The following is a 7751-nucleotide window of genomic DNA, read 5'->3' as shown; positions in this document are numbered from 1 at the left end:
TAGCCCTCAACAGCTCTTCTTCCGAGCTCATTTTTGAGCTGTCCCGCAGGGCACACCCCTCTCTCTCTTGGCTATAAATAGAAGGGAGGTTGAGAGGAGAAAGTGTGTGGAAAAATACTAAGTGGGTTATTCTTGAGTGTGAGAAACTTGAGAGGAAAAGAAAGAGTAAGTGAGAGAGAACTTGTAATAGTTTGGTATTCTTCTCATAGTGAAACCCCCCTCCCGTGAATGTAGGTAAGTTTGCTGAACCACGTAAATCTGTTGTCTCGTCTTTTACTGTGTGTTGCCATAGCTTCTAGGTTCCCTCGACATTTAAGTCTTAGAACTAATGAGAGGAAGAGTGTATATTTTACTTTGATGAAATGTATCACTTTCGATTCTTGTTTCCTTTGAGATATAAGAATTTCACTATCTATTCTAGTTTCCTTTGAAAAACAAGAATATAGAGGTTGACTTGTGCTTTTGTGACTACAAAAGTCAGGACTATCTCTCAGGTGATATCGCTTCAGCGACGTGAGGGCGTGACTCTGCGCCCAACAATTGGTATCAGAGCCCTTATTCAGATTGGCGGTGGTTGAGCTACTGATCTGAGGTGGTGGTTGGTTATTGTGTGGTGTACACAAGGTATTTGTTGAAAATCCTGAGAGAAGCGGATTTACAAGCGGATAATGGCTTCTACAAGTAAAACAATTAAAGTTGAAAAGTACGAGATTGAAAAATTCAATGGGAAAAATAATTTTTCCTATTGGAGGATACAGATGAAAAATTCGTTGATTTCGCAGAAATTGCACAAAGCTTTGGCGGGAAAAGAGAAGAAGCACAAGGATATGTTTGATGAGGATTGGGAGGAGCTGGATTTAGAAGCACGTGCGTCGATTATCATTTGTCTTGAAAGGGATGTAGCTTTCTTAGTGGACGGGGAGGAAATGGCTGCGAGCGTGTGGTTAGAGTTAGAAAGCACCTTCATGACGAAGAGTCTAACGAATCGGATCTATTTAAAATCTAAATTGTATACTTGCAAGATGGAGGAAGGTTCATCAATCCGGGAATACATCAACAAGTTCGATAGGATCTTATCGGATTTAAAAGACATTGAGGTGATAGTGGAAGACGAGGATCAGACACTTCTATTACTTCTATCTTTGTCGAAGTCTTATGAGAATCTGGTTCAAATATTATTGCTTATGGATGACAGTTTGTCGATGGATGAAACTAGAGCAACGCTTCTAGCGGATGATCTTCGAAAAATTACAACTAGTGATATGACCACTGGTGGTAACAAGGAACAAGCTCAGGGACTATTTGCCAGAGGAAGAGGCAATGAGCGAGAAAAAGGTAAGAGAGGAAAGTCTAGATCTAAATCGAGACCTCTTGTGGGACGACGTGTTCAAATGCGGTGAAATTGGGCATTTCAAGGTCGATTGTCCTAACAAGAGAGTAGGTGGGAAAAAGAACAACAAGACTGAAAGACGAGAAGGTAAGGAAGAGGCGAGCTACGCTTCAGAGGAAGGGAACAATAAGGAATGTTATGTCGTCACGGGTGGCGAGGATACCTCCGAAAAGTGGATTCTTGATTCGCATGTGCCCAAATAGGAAGTGGTTTACTACCTATAGAAGCATTGATGGTGGAACCGTATTGATGGGGAATAATCATGCTTGTAAAACGGTAGGGCTCGGTGATATAAAAATCAAGATGCATGATGGAGTGGTCAGAACCCTAACCGACGTGCGGCACGTTTCCGACTTACGAAAGAATCTTATCTCAGTGGGTGCTTTGGACTCCGGTGGCTGCAAGATTGTTACAGAAAATGGAGTGAAGAAGGTTGTTCGAGGTTCCCTAACAGTGATGAAGGGTGTTCGTCATGGTAACCTATATACTCTCTCGGGTACGACGGTGACTGGAGATGCAACAGTTGGAGCTGAAGGAAGTGGTGAAGAACCATGTGAGCACACACGGTTATGACATAGGCGGCTTAAGCACATGTCAGAGAAAGGTCTGGATCTGCTTGGTAAAGAGGGTTTGCTAAAGAATCTGAAGAAACATTGCATGGATTTTTGCGAGGATTGTGTGTATGGAAAGGCGCACATGGTCTAGTTTCTGAGGAGCAAGCACAAGAGCAGAGGGATACTAAATTATGTGCACACGGATATTTGGGGTTCGGCTTCAACAACTTCCAAGGGTGGTTCCAGATATTTTGTCTCATTCATAGATGATCATTCGAGGTATGTTTGGGTTTATTTCCTGAAACATAAGAATGAGGTATTTGAGACATTCAAGAAGTGGAAGGCGGTTGTTGAGAACAGGACAGGAAAGAAATTAAAGACATTAAGATCTGACAACGGTACAGAGTATACAGATGGTGTCTTCAAGGAGTTCTGTGATCAGGAGGGGATTGCCAGACACAGAACAGTTAGATCTACACCGCAGCAAAATGGGGTCACGGAGAGATTGAACCGAACACTGCGGGAGAAAGCAGTGAGTATGCGATCATATGCTTGTTTGGGCAAAGAATGGTGGGCTGAGTCGATTGCTACAACTTGCTATATTGTGAATCGATCTTCACATTCGACATTGGACGGTGATACACCCTATCGGGTGTGGTCAGGGGAGCATGTAGATTATGAGAGGCTCCGGATTTTAGGTGTACCGCCTACTATCACGTCAACGAGGGAAAACTTGACGCGAGGGCCAAGAAGGCAATTTTCTTGGGGTATGCAAAGGGCGTAAAAGGCTACCGCCTTTGGTATACAGAAGATTCGAAGTTCGTGATCAGCAGGGATGTTACCTTTGATGAGAAGTCCATGATTGCTAGGGTGCCCAAAGATGGTGGTGTTGAGACTGTTGAGACTCCCGAGTCCCAGGTTATTTAGATAGAACCTAAAGACCAACCAGGTTCTAGTCGTGTTCAAGTGTAAAGTCAGGTAGATGATGAGCTTGAACAGGAGGAGGTTCAGTAAGAGAATACACAGGCACTACCAAGGATAGCTTAGCTTTCACTAGGCCAAGGCGAGCATACAAGCAGGTACAGAAGCTGGGGGCTGATCAACCCCTGAAGTACTATGGGCAGGTTAATTTGGTTGAGTACGCACTCTCAGTGGAGGAAGATGAGCCGGTCTCCTTCAAAGAAGCTATTCGGGACAAGGATAGTGAGAGTTGGTTGGCTGCGATGGAGGAGATGGAATCTCTCCGGAAGAACCAAACATGGGAGGTGGTCCCATTGCCCGTAGGAAAGAAAGCTATAAGTTGTAAGTGGTTGTATAAAAGAAAGAAAGATCCTTCAGAGCTCGGTGGTACGAGGCATAAGGCGAGGCTAGTGGCTAAGGGGTTTGCACAAAGAGGTATGGATTACAATGAGATATTTTCTCCGGTGGTGAAACACACTTCTATTCGGGTGCTATTGAGTATTGTTGCTCATTGTGATCTTGAGCTGGAACAACTTGATGTCAAGACGGCCTTCTTGCACGCAGACTTGGATGAAGAGATATATATGCATCAACCTGAGGGCTACAAGGTTGAGGATAAGGAGCATGTATGTCGCTTGAGGAAGTCACTATATGGACTGAAGCAATCCTCTCGGCAGTGGTATAAGCGATTTGACTCCTTCATACTGAAGCGTGAGTTTTCTCGAAGCGACTATGATTGTTGTGTTTACATTCGGAAGCTTCGTGGAAGTGATTATATCTATCTTCTTTTGTATGTGGATGACATGCTTATTGCATCGAAGAACAAGGTGGAGATAGATAAGCTGAAATCTCAACTTGGCAAAGAGTTCGAAATGAATGACATGGGCGCTGCAAAGAAAATACTGGGCATGGAGATTAGAAGAGAGCGGGCGAATCGGCGATTGTTCTTGAGTCAGAAGGGCTACATAGAGCGGGTTATCGCGAGGTTCGGGATGCAAAGTGCAAAGTCGATGGTGACCCTATTGGCTCCACACTTTAGGCTTTCAGGTAAACAATCTCCCTCTACATCGGAAGATATGACACACATGGAACGTGTTCCCTATGCTAGTGCAGTTGGCAGTTTGATGTACACCATAGTGTGTACACGCCCAGATATTTCACAGACGGTTAGTATGATCAGCAGGTTCATGGCGAATCCGGGAAGACGCACTGGGAAGCCGTGAAATGGGTTCTGAGGTACTTGAAAGGTACAGCGGATATGAGTCTATGTTTTGGTGGAGATACATGTCAGATCGATGGGTATGTGGACTCAGATTATGCGCGCGATCTAGATAGACGGCGATCTACTACTGGTTATGTATTCAGGATACATGGAGCTCCAGTTAGTTGGCGATCGATGTTGCAGGCTACAGTGACACTTTCTACAACAGAGGCCGAGTACATGACCATGGCGGAGGGAATGAAAGAAGCATTGTGGCTGTGGGATCTTCTAGACGATTTGGGGATTGAGCAGGAGAGCGTGAACTTGTGGTGCGATAATCAAAATGTGATTCATTTGGCGAAGAATCAAGTTCATCATGCTCGTACCAAGCATATCGACGTCAGATATCATTTTGTGCGGGATGTCATAGAGGAAGGCGATATTTCTCTCATGAAGGTGCATACGAATGAGAATCGCGCAGACATGTTAACCAAGGTGGTCACATGTAGTAAGTTCCAGCATTGCTTGGACTTGCTTCATATCAGCCCGTGTTGATCTGCCCAAGAGGGCATGGCATTTCGGGTCGGTGATGGAAGTGAGGTGGTGACTATATTTAAGAATAATTGCAGAACTACGATTAGCTTGATCCCGGTGGAGGGTACGTAGGCAGCCGCGGTATAGTGGCGCAGCTGGTCTAGCCTGGATCTCTCTAGTGTTGCTCGTGGTGTTCTTCTGGTGTTTGTCCAAAATTTGAGGTTTATCAAATAATGTACGAATTGTGAACGTGCAGGAGGACACAAGGACAGGAGATGATGGAAGGGGAAAACCCATGCTCCTAAGGACACTAGCCTACTCCATTCTTTCGGCTGGATCCAGCAGGACACGGACGTGTGGGGGTCAGTCCCATGCCATGTAGCCCATGCTTCCGCCCCCACTATAGCCCTCACCTACAGCCCTTCTTCTGAGCTCATTTTTGAGCTGTCCCGCCTGGCACACCCCTCTCTCTCTCTCTTGGCTATAAATAGAAGGGAGGTTGAGAGGAGAAAGTGTGGGGAAAAATACTAAGTGGGTTATTCTTGAGTGTGAGAAACTTGAGAGGAAAAGAAAGAGTGAGTGAGAGAGAACTTGTAATAGTTTGATATTCTCCTCATAGTGAAACCCCCCTCCCGTGGACGTAGGAAAGTTTGCCGAGCCACGTAAATCTGTTGTCTCATCTTTTACTGTGTGTTGTTATAGCTTGTAGGTTCCCTCGACATTTCAGTCTTAGAACTGGTGAGAGGAAGAGTGTATATTTCACTTTGATGAAATATATCACTTTCGATTCTTGTTTCCTTTGAGAAATAAGAATTTCACTATCTATTCTAGTTTCCTTTGAGAAACAAGAATATAGATGTTGACTTGTGCTTTTGTGACAGAATTTCACTATCTATTCTAGTTTCCTTTGAGAAACAAGAATATAGATGTTGACTTGTGCTTTTGTGACTACAAAAGTCAGGGCTATCTCTCAGGTAATATTGCTTCTGCGGCGTGATGGCGTGACTCTGCGCCCAACAGATAAAGATACAACTTCTAAATAGAAAAAATACCAAATGCATCTACAATACAAGACAGCAACAATAAAAATGATTACTGACATCAGCAAAGTTCATATATAGGATCTACGATATCCAATTGCCGATATTCTCTAGGGTCAGGAAGATGTGATGAATAACAAGCATTGAAGTGTTGATTTAGGTCAACCACGTTATCTCGAAAGATGGCAGACTAGAAGATCGGATACTAAAATCCTTATCCAAATTCAACATAATCCAGCTAGGCCAAGAGTGTGTTGTATCGCTTGAAATTGATCATAAGGTTCATATCGCTATTGTGTTGTGTGACCATCAAGACAAGCTGCGATAAGCGAGCTCTACACTACAAACCCTGGTAAAGAGCAAGCATAGAGACATAGAGTGAAAAGTTATAGACATGATCTCGTATACCTCAGATCCAATTGGAAACACATCTCTAGTCTAAGTATCATCTAATCAATGAAACTCCAAAAGCAAACTCTTTATCCGAGTAGGCGCTTCAGCAATTCTCCTCCTACACAGACTATTTAAACTCCGCAACAGCCTAACCTTAGGCCAGCATCCTATTCATTAGTTGTTTCAGTTATAAATTCTTTTAGTTTTGAAGTGTTTTGAAGTTGTAATATGTAATATTTATCACTTTTATTTGCATCCATTTATTTTTAAATGAGTTATCGGGTTAGATACGAGCACCCTTTATTCCAAGGATAGGGTATGTGATCAGATTACGTAGAACAGGAGAAAGAGAATATCTTTGAGGGGGGTTCTGGTAATGGGTAAGGGGTTTGATTATTCTTTTGTTTTCGTTGTATCTTCTCAAGGAGATTACTCCTCTATTTATAGGCCGAAATCTCATCATCTCCATCCCCCTCAAACTGCCTCTGAGAGAAAATCTCTCAACAAACCTCAATTCACGCTCTCCACGATTCTCTCTACTGAGAAACCGTGGCTGGTTTGGTCATGACCGAGTCAAACTAACATCTCCCACTTGACCAAATTAACCAAGTGATATGTCTCCCACAATCTGTGAGATCAGATGTTTTTTCTTATAATTACTCCCACTATCCGTAGAGAGTAACTCATATTTTATTATTCATAAAATTTTACTTGGACTTATTTATTCCTAAGTCTCATCAAACTTACATGTTTGATAAAAGATTCCGTTGGTATTTCTTTTGTCAAAGGATCAGCAATCATATATGTAGTAGGGATATAAACTTTAACTTCTCACTTTTCTACAATATCTCGAATATAGTGTTACTGTATCTCAATATGTTTTTCTTTGGAGCTATTCGTGCCACTATTGATTAAGCTAATTGCTGCTTGATTATCACAATAAATATCAATATGTCATTCTAACAAATTGAGATCACGATCAATAAAAAACCGTCTTATCCAAACAACATGTGTAGTTATCATACTGTAAGCTATATATTCAGCTTCTTGCATATATCTAGCAACACACCCTTATTTCTTGCTACTCTAAGAAACAACTCATCCTCCAAAGATGAATAAGTGTCCCGAAGTGGACTTTCCATCGTCTTTATCACCTCCGAAATCAGCATCGGAATAACCAAGGAGTTTAAGCGAATCAGCTTGATAAACTAACCTATGAGTCAATGTATCTCTGATATACTTCATAATCCTTTTAACAGCTTCCCAATGTGTTGGTTCTGGATTACTTTGATATCGACTGATTAGACTCACAATATAAGCTATATCAGGTCTAGTGCACAACATTACATATATCAAGCTTCCAATTGCTTGAGCATAAGGAAAATCTAATGGCTTCTGCCCCTCTCCAGGGCTTTGCTCTTTACATAATCTCTTCCCCATAACCAACGGAGTTGGCGTCGGATTGGAATTCTCCATTCCAAATCTTTTAAGAATTGATCTTAAATATTGTTCTTGGTTTAAACTTAGCAGTCTAGACTTTCTATCTCAAATTATTTGAATTTCAAGAATATATGATGCATCTCCCATGTCTTTCATCTCAAACTTTTCGCTAAGATTTGCCTTGATTTTATTCAACATTTTTATGTCATTTCTAGCGAGCAATATATCATTCACATATA

This window comes from Asparagus officinalis, chromosome 7 (genome assembly GCF_001876935.1).
Source record: "Asparagus officinalis chromosome 7, Aspof.V1, whole genome shotgun sequence".
NCBI lineage: Eukaryota > Viridiplantae > Streptophyta > Magnoliopsida > Asparagales > Asparagaceae > Asparagus > Asparagus officinalis.
This window is presented reverse-complemented; position numbering follows the sequence as displayed.